The 15,068-nt window shown below is 45.3% G+C and overlaps 1 protein-coding gene across 6 annotated transcripts in view; it reads right to left on the reverse strand.

Annotated features, from left to right (window-relative positions):
• Positions 1–15,068, reverse strand: part of unc5c (unc-5 netrin receptor C) — a 288,173-nt gene that overhangs the window by 241,501 nt on the left and 31,604 nt on the right. The gene's annotated exons all lie outside the window — the stretch shown is intronic.

Genomic DNA, 15,068 nt, shown 5'->3' on the forward strand with positions numbered 1-15,068 from the left:
TAGTCCCACTTGCCTGCGTTTGGCCCATATCCCTCTAAACCTGTCCTATCCATGTACCTGTCTAATTGCTTCTGACGTGAATATAAATGATCCCATTAGACACCTTGCAGAGAAATGGTAGTGTTCCACCCAAAACACTGTTTATAGACCATGTGTTGTATAGCAGATGGATCTAGGAGTGCAGGTACATAGTTCCTTGAAAGTGGCATCGCAGGTAGGTAGGGTGGTCAAGAGGCTTTTGGCACATTGGCCTTCGTCAGTCTGGTTATTAAGTATAGAAATTGGGAGGTCATGTTGCAGTTGTACAATACGTTGGTGAGGCCACATCTAGATTATTGTGTTCAGTTTTAGTCGCCATGCAATAGGAAGGATGTTATTAAGCTAGAAAGGGTGCAGAGGAGATTTATGCCAGGATGTTGCCAGGACTGGAGGGCCTGAGCTATAGAGTGAGGTTGGGCAGCCTAGCACTTTATTATTTGGAGCGCAGAAAGATGAGGGGTGATCTTATAAAGGTGCATTAGATCATGAGGAAAATAGAATGCACAGTCTTTTACCCAGAGTAGGAAATTCAAGAACCAGAGGGGAGGGAAATAGGAGGTGTTACCTAAAATTAGAGAATTCAACATTTACAGTACAGTTTCCATTGTCCCCCCCCCCCAAATAAATGAATAAATAAATAAATAAATAAATAAATAAATAAATAAATAAATAAAGAGAAAAACATTTTTCACACAGAGAGTGGTGAATCTCTGGAACTCTCTGCCACAGAAGGTAGTTGCGGCCAGTTCATTGGCTATATTTAAGAGGGAGTTAGATGTGGCCCTTGTGGCTAAAGGGATCAGGGGGTATGGAGGCAAGGCAGGTACGGGATACTGAGTTGGATGATCAGACATGATCATATTGAATTGCGGTGCAGGCTCGAAGAGCCGAATGGCCTACTCCTGCACCTATTTTCTATGTTTCTATGTTTCTATTGGGTTGCAAGGTACCAAAGTGAAATATGAGTTACTGTTCCTTCAGTTTGTGTGTGGCCTCACTATAGCAATGGAGGAGGCCAAGGGCACAAAGGTCAGAGAGTGGAAAGAGAAGGGGAGTTAAAATGGTTAGCAACCGGGAACTGTTTACAGAATTTTGTTATGGGCAAATTGCCATTCTACGCAAAGACACTATACTGCCAAAGAAATCCATTAATTGTCAAATACTTTCGTATTCAAGCTTCAAGCTTTTTCCTTCATTATTTTATATATCTTTTTGCAATCCTTAACTATATTAGTTTCTCACATGTTAACTTTTTTTTACATTCAATTCATGAATATATATTCATTTTAATTTGCATACATATTAAATATACTTATTCAAGATTAATTTTTTAAAAAATTAATAATTTTAACACCTTAATGACATTATATCACTGATCAGTTTAATAGCTTGTTATGTAGCATTTAATTAACGTCTAATGTCATTTTTCATTCAGTTTGTAAAATGAATTATTTTAATATTTTATTGATTTGGCAAATCGTCATTTCAATTTGTAATTTATGCTTGATTCTGATAACATTCTTGATAACATATTTTTATTACTTTCTCGGCAGATTGTGGATAGAAATTAGAAGCAATTCAGAACATTGCTTGCAATAAGTGTCATGTTATTATTGTACAAGGAGTCCTTGAGGAACAGGTAACAAAGGTCTGAGCTGTAGGGAGAGGTTGGGTAGGCTAGGTCTTTATTCCTTGGAGCGCAGGAGGGTGAGGGGTGGTATTATAGAGGTGTACAAAATCATGAAGAGGATAGATAGGGTGAATGCACAAAGTCTTTTTTCTCCACAGGATAGGGAAATCAAGAACCAGAGGGCTTGGGTTTAAGGTGAGAAGGGAAAGATTTAATAGGAACCCGACAGGCACCTTTTCCACAGAGGGTGGTGGGTAATATGGAACTACCTGCCAGAGGAAGTAGTTGAGGCAGGTACAATGATAACATTTAAAAGACATTAGGACAGGTACATGGATAGGAAAGATTTAGAGTGGGCAAAAAGCGGGCAAATGGGATTATGTTAGATGAGGCATCTTGGTCAGCATGGATGAGTTGGGCGAAGGGCCTATTTCCGTGCTGTACGAGTCTGTGACTATGACCCTAATGACGATGTTAGATGCTGTCAGATCATTAATGCCTCAAAAAGTGATGTTTTGTGTATTGAATGTAGTAACGTCATAGAAAATGTAACAGACATCTCACCTGGCAAGGTTCATAAATTCATACGTGATAGGAGCAAAATTAGGCCCGTCATGGCCCGACTTGGCCTCCACAGCTGTCTGTGGCAATCTAACCTATCATGGCTGATCTATCTTTCTCCTCATCTCCTCTCTTGCCTTCTCCCCGTATCCCATGACACCCATACTGATCAAGAATCTAACAACCTCTGCCTTAAAAATATCCATTGACTTGGCCTCCACAGCCGTCTGTGGCAATGAATTCCACAAATTCACCACTCTCTGACTAAATAAATTCCTCCTCATCTCCTTCCTAAAGGTATGTCCTTTTTATTCTGAACCTATGGCCTCTGGTCCCAAACTCTCCCACTAGTGGAAACATCCTCTCCACATTCACTCTTTCCAGGCCTTTCACTATTCGGTAAATTTCACTGAGGTTCCCCCTCATCCTTCGAGTACAGGCCCAGTGCCGTCAAACTCTGATCATGTCATGGGGTCATTCTCATAAACCATCTCTCGACCCTCTCCAGAGCCAGCACATCCTTCTCAGATATGGGGCCCAAAATTGCCCACAATAATCCTAATGTGGTCTCACCAGTGCCTTATAGAGCTTCAGCATAACATCCATGTTCTAGTCATCTCGAAATAAATGCTAGCATTGTATTTCCTTACTACTGATTCAACTTGCAAATTACATTTTTGAGAAACCTACATCAGCATGCCCAAGTCCCTTTGCACCTCAGATTTCTGAATTCTCTCCCCTATTAGACTATTAGAAAATAGTCTACGCCTTTACTCCTGCTACCAAATGCATGACTCCACACTTTGCTATGCTGTATTCCATCTGCCCACTCTCCCAACCTGTCCAGGTCCTACTGCAGAGTGCCTGCTTTCTCTACACTACCTGCCCCTTCACCTATCTTTGTATCACCTGCAAACTTGGCGACAAAGCCTTCAATCCCCCCCATCCAAATCATTGATACACATCGTGAGGAGTAGCGGCCCCAGCACCCCTGCGGAACATACTAGTCACTGGCAGCCAACCTAGAAAAAGCCCCCTTTATTGCCACTCTTTGCCTTTTGCAATCCAGCCAACCCGCTATCCATGCTGGTATCTTCCCTCTGATACCATGGGGTCTCATCTTCCTTAGCAGCCTCACGTGTGTTACCTTATCATAGGCTGCCTGAAATTCCAGGTAAACCACATCCACTGACTCTCCTTTGTCTATCCTGCTATTTACTTCCTCAAAAAATTGCAACAGGTTCGTCATGCAAGATCTCCCTTTCATAAAATCACGTTCTCCCTTTAACCGCATGGGTTTTCTTCGGGTGCTCCAGTTTCTTCCCACACTTCAGACATGCAGGTACGTAGGTTAATTGTCTTCTGTAAAAAAATTGTCCCTCGTGTGTAGAATAGGTGTGTGAGGATCTTTGTTCGGAGCAGACTCGGTGGGTCGAAGGGCCTGTTTCTACACTGCATATCTAAAGTCTAAAGTAAAGATGTTATTGAATCTTAAATGGAGGAGTAATGTGAATACTATCTATGACTGCAGTAGCAGGGCAGAGTACTGAATACTGCCAGTTACTGACTTCAGGAAACGTGGTGGATTACATGCCCCTGTCAGTATCAATGGTGCCAAAGTGGAGATAGTTGAGAACCAAGTTCCAAGGCGTAAATATCTGTTGTGGATCAACCACATGGACGGTACAGCTAAAAAAGCACAGCTACGCCTCTACTTCCTCAGACACTACGGACGTTAGTGTGTATGGAGGAACTGCAGATGCTGGTGTATACTTTAGATAGACACAAAGTGTTGGAGTAACACAGCAGTTCAGGCAGCATCTCTGGAGAAAGAGGATGGGTCGGGACCCTTCTTCATACTCAAGGACGTTCGGCAAGCCTCCAATGATTCTTAGCAACTTCTTCATGGAATTTATTCCTTGGAGCGCAGGAGGATGAGGGGTGATCCTATAGATGTATATAAACACAGGAGTCTTTTAACCAGAATAGGGGAATCAAGAACCAGAGGACACAGGTTTAAGGTGAGGGGGGACAGATTTTATAGGAACCTGAGGGGCACTTTTTTTTTTACACAAAGGGTAGTGGGTGCATGGAATGAGCTGCTGGAAGAGGTAGTTGAGGCAGGCACTATCAAAACAGTTAGACAGCTAAATGGATAGGATAGGTTTAAAGGGATTTGGGCCAAACACAGGCAGGTGGGACTAGTGTAGATGGAGCATGTTGGTCAGCATGGGAAAGTTGGGTAGAAGGGCCTGTTTCCATGCGTTATGACTCGTCTACAGATGCACCATAGAAAGGATCCTATCAGGACACATCACAACTTGGTTTGGGAACAATTCTACCCAAGACCATAAGAAATTGCAGAGAGTTGTAGATGTAGCCCAGTCCATCGCACAGACCCGACTCCCCATCATTGAGTCCCTCTAAACCTCACGCAGCCAACATAATCAAAGAGGAGGAGGTGAGCACCGAACCCTCTCCCACCCTCGTCGCCGTACCAGTCCCACTGTTGTCCTGTTGAATTTCATTGTCTCCAAGCGCACAGCCACAATGGACCATTGTGGGCTCTACCTTTCCTTGATCATCATTAGTTTCTTGCAGATATCTGTTATTCATTTGTTCTATATCTCTCTACATCACTGTCTATATCCCTTGTTTCCTTTCCTCTGATTCTCAGTCTGAAGAAGGGTCTCAACCCAAAACGTCACCAATTTCAGAGGTTTTCCTCCAGAGATGCTGCCTGACCTGCTGACTTACTCCAGCTTTCTTTGTCTATCTTCAACAAAATCAAAGGCTTGTCCCAACCCGGTCATTCCTTCTTCTCTTCTCACCTGCCAGGCAGAAGATACAAACACTTGAAAACACGTACCACCAGACTCAGGAACAGCTTCTTCCCTGCTGTTAGCAGTCTACTGAACAGTCCTTCCATAAGCCAAATGTTATATTGCTGTTACACTATATTCTGCACTCTGATATTTTTCCCTTTCCACTAATTGTTGTTCTTGTGTCTGGCGTGATTGTACTCATGTATACAATGATTCGATTTGACTGGACAGCATGGAAACAAAAGCTTTTCACTGCATCTCTGAACACGTGCTAAGATTAAATCAATACCAATAATAAACCAATACCAATATAATTCTCTAACAAAATCATCTTGCGCCAAAGATCCCTCACCCAAGAGTGCGAAACTATTTACCAGCTGTGAGCCAGAGAAACAAGGTGAAGCTAGAATTAACCATTTCATCTCCTCTTCCCATTCTCACCCCGACCTTCCTGTCCTGGATCTCCTCCATTGCCAGAGTGAGGCCACGTGCAAGCTGCTGATTTATACCGAAGATAGACACAAAATGATGGAGTGACTTAGCACGGCAGGCAGCATTTCTGGAGAGAAGGAATAGGTGACGTTTCTGGACGAGGTTCTTCATCAGACTGATGAAGACTACATTCTGATGAAGGGTCTCCACCCGAAACGTCACCTATTCCTTCTCTCCAGAGATGCTGCCTGCCCCGCTGAGTTACTCCAGCATTTTGTGCCTACCGTCTGAACTATATAGACTTGGGGACATTATTTTTGACTTTGCACTACTATTATCTATTTATTTGTCTGTTTTTTTAATATGTACTGAACTCATTTTGTTGTTTATTGTGGGTTCTTTACAGTATCTGTTGTGCTGCTGCAAGTAAGAATTTCATTGATCCGTTTCGGGACATGTAATAATAAAAACTCTTGATTCAAATTCCACTTGCATAGCTTACAACCCAATGGTATGAACATTGAATTTATCCAATTATAGGTATATAACCTACAAATGTACCCCTCGCCCCCACTCCCCCCCCCCTATATTTTCCCCTCTCTTCCCTGTGCCCCACTTGGATGGGCGCCCATTTATCCTTCTCCCCCCTTCCATCTATATTCATTCCTCACATTTCACACATCTTTAGCTTCCTTTAGAGATACAGCATGGAACCAGCACTTTCGGCCCACCGAGTCTATGCCGACCAAGAATCACCCGTACACTAGTTGTATCCTACACACTAGGGACAATTTATAGAAGACAATTAACCTACAAGCCTTTATGTCTTTGCAGTCTGCGAGGAAACCGGAGCACCCAGAGAAAACCCACATGGTCACAGGGCGAACGTACAAACTCCGTACAGACAGCACCATAGTCAGGATCGAACCAGGCTCTCTGGCACTGTGAGGCTGCAATTCTACCTCTCTCCATATCTCACACGTTTTGCCTTTTCATCTCTGGCCTTTGTCCAACCATCTGTCAATCAAAAATCCCCCTCAAGTGTATCCACCTATCACTCGTAGAAACTGCAGATGCTGAGGTCCCGACCTGAAAAGTCACCTATTCCTATTCTTCAGAGATGCTGTTAGACGATTAGATGATATACAATAGGTGCAGGAGTAGGCCATTCGGCCCAGCACCGCCATTCAATGTGATCATGGCTGATCATCCACAATAAGCACCCCGTTCCTGCCTTCTCCCCATATCCCCTGACTCCACTACCTTTAAGAGCCCTATCTAGCTCTCTCTTGAAAGTGTCCAGAGAACCGGCCTCCACCACCCTCTGAGGCAGAGAATTCCACAGACTCACAACTCTCTATGTTTCCTCGAGTCCGTTGTAAATGGCTTACCCTTTATTCTTAAACCGTGGCGCCTGGTTCAGGATTCCCCCAACATCGGGAACATGTTTCCTGCCTCTAGCATGTCTTTGGACAGAGTTACTCCAGCACCTATCACTCACCAGGCTTTGTGCCGCCTCCTCCCCCCTCACCCAGCTTTCTCTCCCTCCCTACTGCAATCAGTCTGAAGAAGAATCCTGACCCAAAACATTTTCTATCCACGTTTTCCAGAGATGCTGCCTGACCTGCTGAGTTACTCCAGCACTTTATCTTTCTCTTTTAAATGGGCAACCATTGTCACCTGATTATATGAGTTTAGTTTATTGTCATGAATACCATGTGTACAGTGAAAAGCTTTTACTGCATGCTAACCAGTCAGCGGAAAGGCTAAAGATGATTATAATCAAGCCATCCACAGTGTACAGATACAAGGTAAAGGGAATAACAATTGTGCAAGATCCATTAAAGTTCGATCAAAGTTAGTCTGAAGGTCTCCAATGAGGTAAATAGTAGCTCTGGACTGAAAAAAGTCAAAAGCTTTTCACAGTACCTCAAAAGGAGTGTCAAAGGTGGGTCACGACTCAAAACATCACCTATTCCTTTTCGCCAGAGAACATGCCTGACCCACTGAGTTAAGGGCCTGTCCCACGAGCATGCGACTGCATGCGACAAGCGCGACCTAACGTGGTCGTTTGAGCCGTACGGCCTCGCGGGGCCGGTCCCACTTCGATCGCCGGAGCCGTATGGAGTTGTGCGGAGCTTGTCCCGACATTGCACGGGGCTCCGGAAAACTGACCGTGTTCAAAAATTCCGCGCGGCAACGGCCTGCCGGCCCGCAGCCGCATCGAGGCCGTACGCACCGCCTCGACGGGCATACGCAGCGTCTTGACGCCGTACGCAGCGTCTTGACGCCATACATCACGCGCGAATTTCCCGCGGACTTCGCTCAAACGTCACTCACTTGACCTCCACGTGGCCCCCGCTTCCGGTTTGGTCGCGCTTGCCGCATGCAGTCGCATGCTCGTGGGATAGGCCCTGTACGGGGATCACTTGACCTCCGCGCGGCCCCCGCTTCCGGTTTGGTCGCGCTTGCCGCATGCAGTCGCATGCTCGTGGGACAGGCCCTTAACTCTAGCATGTTGAGTCTATCCTCAGTACCATACCTCAGTACATGTTACAATACACTAAACTAAACTAAAACTAAAACCTTCCTTCTATGAGGCAGTAGCCCACAGTTCGAGTCAATAGCCCTGTGTGATTGTCACTGAATTCCAGCGTCCATGGCAAATTGCTGCCACCATAAAGATCTAATCTTCATCTGGACTTCATCAAAGGTTTCTCAAGAAATAATTAGCCCACAACAAACGCCAGCCAGGGTGAGTTAGACAGGGAGCAACCCTGTGTGTAGGGGAAGGTACCTGGGGATGGAACTGAGTGCACATTGAATATTTACTCAGTATTGTACGTAGAATCAGTATTTTAGACCAGTGCTTCTTAAACTGGTGAATAGTTCACCCAAGGGCAAATGGAATTATTTTGGGGTGAATTTATTCAGATATTTATATATATTTTTTCTATACTTAAAAAAGGCATTGCCATTAAAGTGGTTAGTAAGCTCTTATTGGTTTTATTGGCAGTGGAGCTGGAAATTTGATATGCTTTTTTCTCTCTACCTATGGTTTTCTAATTTCAAAGTAGCATGATATTTCCCAAATTTACTGAAATATAACCTTTTAGGGGAGACCAGACGAGCTAGTGGGATCATAAATTTACAAATGGCAACCCTGGAGGATCGCCACAGGCAACTGTTGAACTGTAACTTTACATTGTGTAACAATTTAGCTACCAAAGTTGATATACTAATATGTTAAATTACATAGTCCATGGTTTTTGAGCTGGTTTTCCAAGAAAAAACTGCAGTAATCAAAGCCCGAAAGGGTAGGATGGGGCTGAAGCCCAGTGTTTAGACGTTGGAATGTTGTTTATCATTCTAATAGAATGATCTTCCAACTCCAGTGATAATTAAACTTCTTTTTTTTTCACTCCTAGTTTTTTTTACATGTTTTTAGGATGTTCAAAAGGTTGGATAAAATAAACACTTAAGAAATTAGTTAATTTATGTTTATCGCTCATGTGACAAAATAAATGATATATAAAATTATACACATGGGAGAATAAGTCAAAAATTACCAAAAAACATAAGAAAATTTAGTCGAGGGGGAATGAAATTTTGTGATAAAGACTCGCGGGTGAATGACACTGAAATAGTTTAGGAAGCACTGTTTTAGAGCCATGCAGCACAGCGGTGCAGTGGTGGAGTAGCACATGGGTATCATTGGCGTGTCATGCAGGTGGCGCGCAAAGATTTTGTGAATCCCAAAATCCTGGGGGGCCGCGCACGACACTGCCTACGTCACCACGCACCATGCGCGTGTAATGTGCACCATGCGCGCATCACGTGCGCGTCACAACGTGCGTTGTGACGGGTAAATGATATCGTGTAAATTACACACAAATGACGCCCAAGTGGGACAGGCCCATTACAGCGCCAGAGACCAGGTTCGATCCTGGCAACAGGTGCTGTCTGTATGGAGTCTCTACGTTCTCTCTGTGACTGCATGGGTTTTCTCTGGGTGCTCTGGTTTCCTCCCACACTCCAAAGACGTACAGGTTTGTAGGTTAATTGGCTTTGGTAAAAAAAAAAAAAATTGTAAATTCTCCCAAGAATGGGGTGATCGTTGGTCAGCATGGACTCAGTGGATCGATCGGCTCGTTTCTATACTGTATCTCTAAAGTCTAAAGCACAGAAACAGGCCCTTCAGTCCAATTTTTCCATGCTGATCAAGATTCCCTCACTTATGCAAAACTGTAACATCCAGCTTCAGGAAAAGCATCTTCCCTACAACCATTAGGCTATTACACATTTCAACCTCCAAATAGTCAGTGAGCTATGTAGACTTGGGGACATGATTTTATGACTTTGCATCAAGATGCAACTCATTCATGCCAACCAAGGCGACCCATCTAAGCTGGCCCCATTTGCCCATGTTTGGCCCATATCCCTCTAAACCTTTCCTATCCATGTACCTTTTAAAATGCTGTTAATCGTACCTGCCTCAACTACCTCCTCTGGCAGCTTGTTCCAAATACCCACCACCCTCTGTCCTGACAACTGATTTATGCAGGGCTCACTCTGATAAGATAATAAACTTCTCTCTATAGATCCCTGTGGAATGTTTACCTCTCCCTCCTGTTATCTGATCCTGTTTCAACGTCTCTGGACAATCTCATTTCACACTTACTTTATGAAATAAAAGTTGTATTTATGTCACAAATATATACTTTGGGAGTATACTTTACTCACAAAGTAAAGAATACTTTACCATACTTTATAGAGTTGGTAACATACTTTATACTATGTATAAATTATTATAAGCCATACTCTATAACTATAGAACTAAAGTATGCCATCCTCCACAGACTAAGGCACTCTATACTTCATAGAAGGTACACAAAAGCGCTGGAGGAACTCAGCGGGTGCAGCAGCATCTATGGAGCGAAGGAAATAGGCGACGTTTCGGGCCGAAACCCTTCTTCAGACTTCATAGAGTTGAGGTACACAGGAACTCCTTTATGCTATTAGTAGCTCAGGGTCCCCACCCCTTCATTACAGCTTGACATCATCCTGGCTTGTCCTTTCCCAGCAACAAGGTGGCACAGTGGAGCAGAGGTAGAGTTGCTGCGTGACAGCGCCAGAGACCCGGGCTTGATCCTGACAATGGTTGTTGTCTGTACGGAGTTTGTACCTTCTCCCCGTGACCTGTGTGGGTTTTATCCGAGATCTTCATTTCTCGTCCCACACTTCAAAGACGTACAGGTTTGTCGGTTAATTGGCTTGGTATTAAAATGTAAATTGTCCTTCGTGTGCAGGATAGTGTTAATGTGCGGGGATCGCTGGTCGGTGCGGTTTCCGCGCTGTATCACTAAACTAAACTAAACAAGCATAACCTGCATTTACATAGCAGCCTTGCGGGAAGAAACCCCGACAGCAGGTGATACCATGCTTGCACAGGTCATGCTTGAGGTGAAGGAGGGATTACTGAAAGTATAGAACTGCGGGTACTGGTGTTTACACAAAATGACACAAAGTGCTGGAGTAACTCAGCGGGTCAGGCAGCATCTCTGGAGAACATGGATAGGTGACGTTTCGGGTCGAGATTCTTCTTCAGATTACTTGTTCAATGGTTCATAGTTGTCACGTATGCACAGCACAGTGAAATTATTTTGCACAACCCACAAATACACAGTCGCCAATTTTGGCGCGGTTTGAAAAAACAAAAAAAAACCATACAACACAAACAGTCTGAAGTCCAGTGCACATGTTGGAAATGCTGGAGTGCCTCTGAACCGGGTAAGCCTGGGTAAGCCCGACCCCACGCCCCTCTCCTCTGCCGACCGCCTCCCTGCCCCAGGGGGGCGCCTCCTGCAGCCGACCCCGAAGCACTGGAGATAATACCCGGGCCCCTCTCCTACCGGCCCACTCCTCACATCCAGTGCCGACAGCAGCACCCTCCTTTTGCTCTCCGTCTTTGGGGCTCTGAGCTTCGCCGAACGTGGCCGGTGGGTCTTCGTTCTTGGCGGCCCTTGTCCGTCGCGTCCTCGTTCTCGGCGGTCACTTCGGCCGTTGGGCTCAGACTTCGTGGCGGTGGCTGCAGGCCCAGGTCTGGAGTTCACTGGTTTCCTGCTGGCCGCAGTGTCCACTCCAGCACGGTGCCAATTCCCTGCAGTCTCTTTCGATTCCCTTTCCCCTCCATTGATAATATTTGTTTTAAGTTAGCAGTCTAGTGGTCCATCAAAATATCAAACAATTAATTACTTGAAAGAATTAGCGTGGAAGTAGGCCATTCGGCCCACCGGGCCCATGTCGACTATCAATGATCCATTCACACTAGATCTGCTACCCCATTTCGCACCAATTTACAGAGGCCAATTGACCAACAAAACTGCACGTCTTTGGGATGTGGGTGGAAATCGGTGGAAACACATACGTTTAGAGAGTCATCCAGCACATGAAAGAGGCCCTTCGGCCCAGCTCGTCTATGCTGAGCTAGATGCTAGTGTAAGCTAGTCCCGTTTGCATCATTTGGCCCATGTCCCTCTAAACCGTTCTTTTCCAAGTATCATTCCCAATGCCTTTTAAATGTTGTTATAGTACCTACCTCCTCTGGCTGCTTCATTCTATTTTCTGAAGATGGACTCAAAATGCTCGAGTCTCTCAGTCTGAAGAAGGGTCTCGGCCCAAAACGTCACCCATTCCTTCTATCCAGAGGTGCTGCCTTTCCTGCTGAGTTACGCCAGCATTTTGTGTCTATCTTTGGGTTAAACCAGCATCTGCAGTTCCTTCCTACACATTCCATTTGCCCACCACTTTCAGAGTGAAAAAATTGTCCCTCAGGTTCTTATTCGCCGACTCCACACAGACAGCACCCGAAGGTCAGGATCGAACCTGGGTCTCTGGCGCTGCGAGGCTGCAGCTCTACCGAATCATCCCTGATGATGTTTATGTGGGATTCTGAGTTCTAGTCAGAATTTTAAGACATTCTAATGTCCATTGCAGAAAGACTGAAGAATGGTGTTGACCCAAGACGTCACCTATCCATTTTCTCCATAGATGCTGCCTTACCCACCGAGATGGAAGATGCTTTGATGTTTTTTAGAACTACAGCGTGGAAACAGGCCTTCGGGCCCACTGAGCCGAGGCCACCAGCGATACCCGTTCACTAGTTCTATCCAACACAATAGGAACAACATACAGAAGCCAATTAACCTACAAAATTGGTGATTATGGGATGTGGGTGGAAACCGGAGCACCCGGAGAAAACCCACCCAGTGAAAACCTGGTCACAGGGAACGCATAGAATCTGCACGCAGACAGCACCTGTGGTCAGGTTCACACCAGTCTCTGGCACTGTAAGGCAGCTACCCTACCACTGTGCCTCTGTGTCGCCCAGTACAGTCCCTTAAAAAAAATTTCCTTCCACCTTAGCTTGTGAGTTTGTGTGTTGCAGTGACCCAGAGATAAATCTTCTGCTCCCCAGGAGCTTTGGCTTATGCTGCCTCAGTATACACAGTTGTCCTAACATTTACAGTGGCACAGCGGTACAGTTGCTGCCTTACAGTGCCAGACACCCGGGATCGATCCTGCATATGGGTGCTGTCTTCTGTATGGAGTTTGTACATTCTCTCTGTGACCACGTGGGTTTTATCTGGGTGCTCCAGTTTCCCCCCACGCTCCAATGACGTACGTTTGTAGGTTAACCGGCTATGGTAAAACATTGTAATTGCTCCTAGTGTGCACGGACTTGATGGGCTGAAGGCCATGTTTCCGCACTGTATCTGGAAACTAAAAGTAACCTAAAATTAAACACTCGCCACCCACGCTGATCGCTGGCATTGGACTTTGCAGTTTTCATTCTTAAGCCCCTCTTTATCAACTGGAAGCATTCAGCCAGAGGGCTGGACTTGTGACAGGGACAAGGAAGGGCACTTTCCCTTTGGTTAAACAGAGAAGCATTCAAAGCCTCACTCCCCCCCCATGTTGGCCTGGAGGCCCTTTATGAACACCAGCTGCTGGGAATTCACCCTGGAAAAATAAACTGAGGAATGGCTTCAGAGTTTATTGACATACCCTGAAATTCTCAATGCCTGCATTGTGTGGAGTCCCTCCTTTTATCAAAGCGTGTAATTCACCCCCACAATTGCCTTAAATGTGTCTATCAATAAGGTGGAGGAAGCAAAAGACTTTGTTAACCTGGATGCAATTAATATTGAGCTATTAATTCTTCAGATTTTCAGTAATGATCTGGCCACTGAATACACTTTCTTCAAGACTGCTTTGTCACACAAAAGGCGTGGAGCAGAGTTCTGTGCAAAGTTGCAACATGGAGACATATCTAAACTAGATTTAGGGGGGAAATAGTTCTCCTTATTTCTAGGGCCAAACTGTATATTATGAACACAGTTACAGAGTTGGGTATCTTTAAAGCGGAAATTAGCAAGGGTGTCGAAGGTTACGGGGAGAAGGAAGGAGAATGGGATTGAGAGGGAAAGATAGGTCAGCCATGATCGAATAGCAGAGTAGACTCATGGGCCGAATGGCTTCTTTCTGCTCCTGTGACATATGAACTTGCTGTGGTGAGTTGTGTGTAATCTATTTTGGGAGAATAGTTTCATCAAAGCAGGACACTGCTTGCAAATATAAATGTACAATAAAAAGCCCTTAATATTAGACAGAATAAAGGAGGCACCACGAACCAGGGGCGGCACGGTGGCGCAGCAGTAGAGTTGCCTTACAGCGCCAGAGACCTGGGCTCGATCCCGACTATGGGTGCTGTCTGTACGGAGTTTGTACTTTCTCCCTGTGACCGCGTGGGTTTTCTCCAGGTGCTCCGGTTTCCACCCACATCCCAAAGACATGCGGGCTTGTAGCTTAATTGTCCCGAGTGAGGGGAAACTGGAGCAACCCGGAGGAAACCCACGCGGTCCCTGGCGATGTGAGACAGACAGCAGCTCTACCAGTTATGTTATTGTGCCGTCCTGATTGTGTAGAAAATTTCAGTGCTGGATTTAAATGACTTTACCAGCACTGGCTTTGGTAAAATTGTAAATTGTCCCTGGTGTGTAGGATAGTGCTAGTGTACGGGGATAGCTGGTCTGCGTAGACTTGGTGGGCAAAAGGGCCTGTTTCTATGCTGTATCATTAACTAAACTAAACTGCAGATGCTGTAATCTTGAGCAAAAAAACAAGTCAGAGGAAAGGGATAGGTTGAAAATTTGGGTGTAAACCCTTCCTCAGGCTTAGACAACATGTTGAGCTGAGCAACCGGACCTGCCTACAGTACTGCAACTCTGATCTCACCATTGACTGGTACAGCTAAATCAGAATGTCCCAACCTTTGCATTCAGCACCTTCCCAATGAAGGCAAGCGTGCAAACCAACTTCCTCAACATCGTCTACCTGATTCACTATTGTTGGGGAACCCCCAGATGTTTGAGCAAAGGCACACTTCATGGAGCCGCGGCAAGGCCACCAGCCTAATCAAGGACGAGTCTCACCCCGGTCACTCCCTCTTTTCCCCTTCCCCCTGAAGCAAGAAGTACAGAAGTGGGAAAATGCACACCTCCAGATTCGGGGACAGTTTC

The sequence above is a fragment of the Amblyraja radiata genome, chromosome 1, assembly GCF_010909765.2.
Source record: "Amblyraja radiata isolate CabotCenter1 chromosome 1, sAmbRad1.1.pri, whole genome shotgun sequence".
Classification (NCBI taxonomy): domain Eukaryota; kingdom Metazoa; phylum Chordata; class Chondrichthyes; order Rajiformes; family Rajidae; genus Amblyraja; species Amblyraja radiata.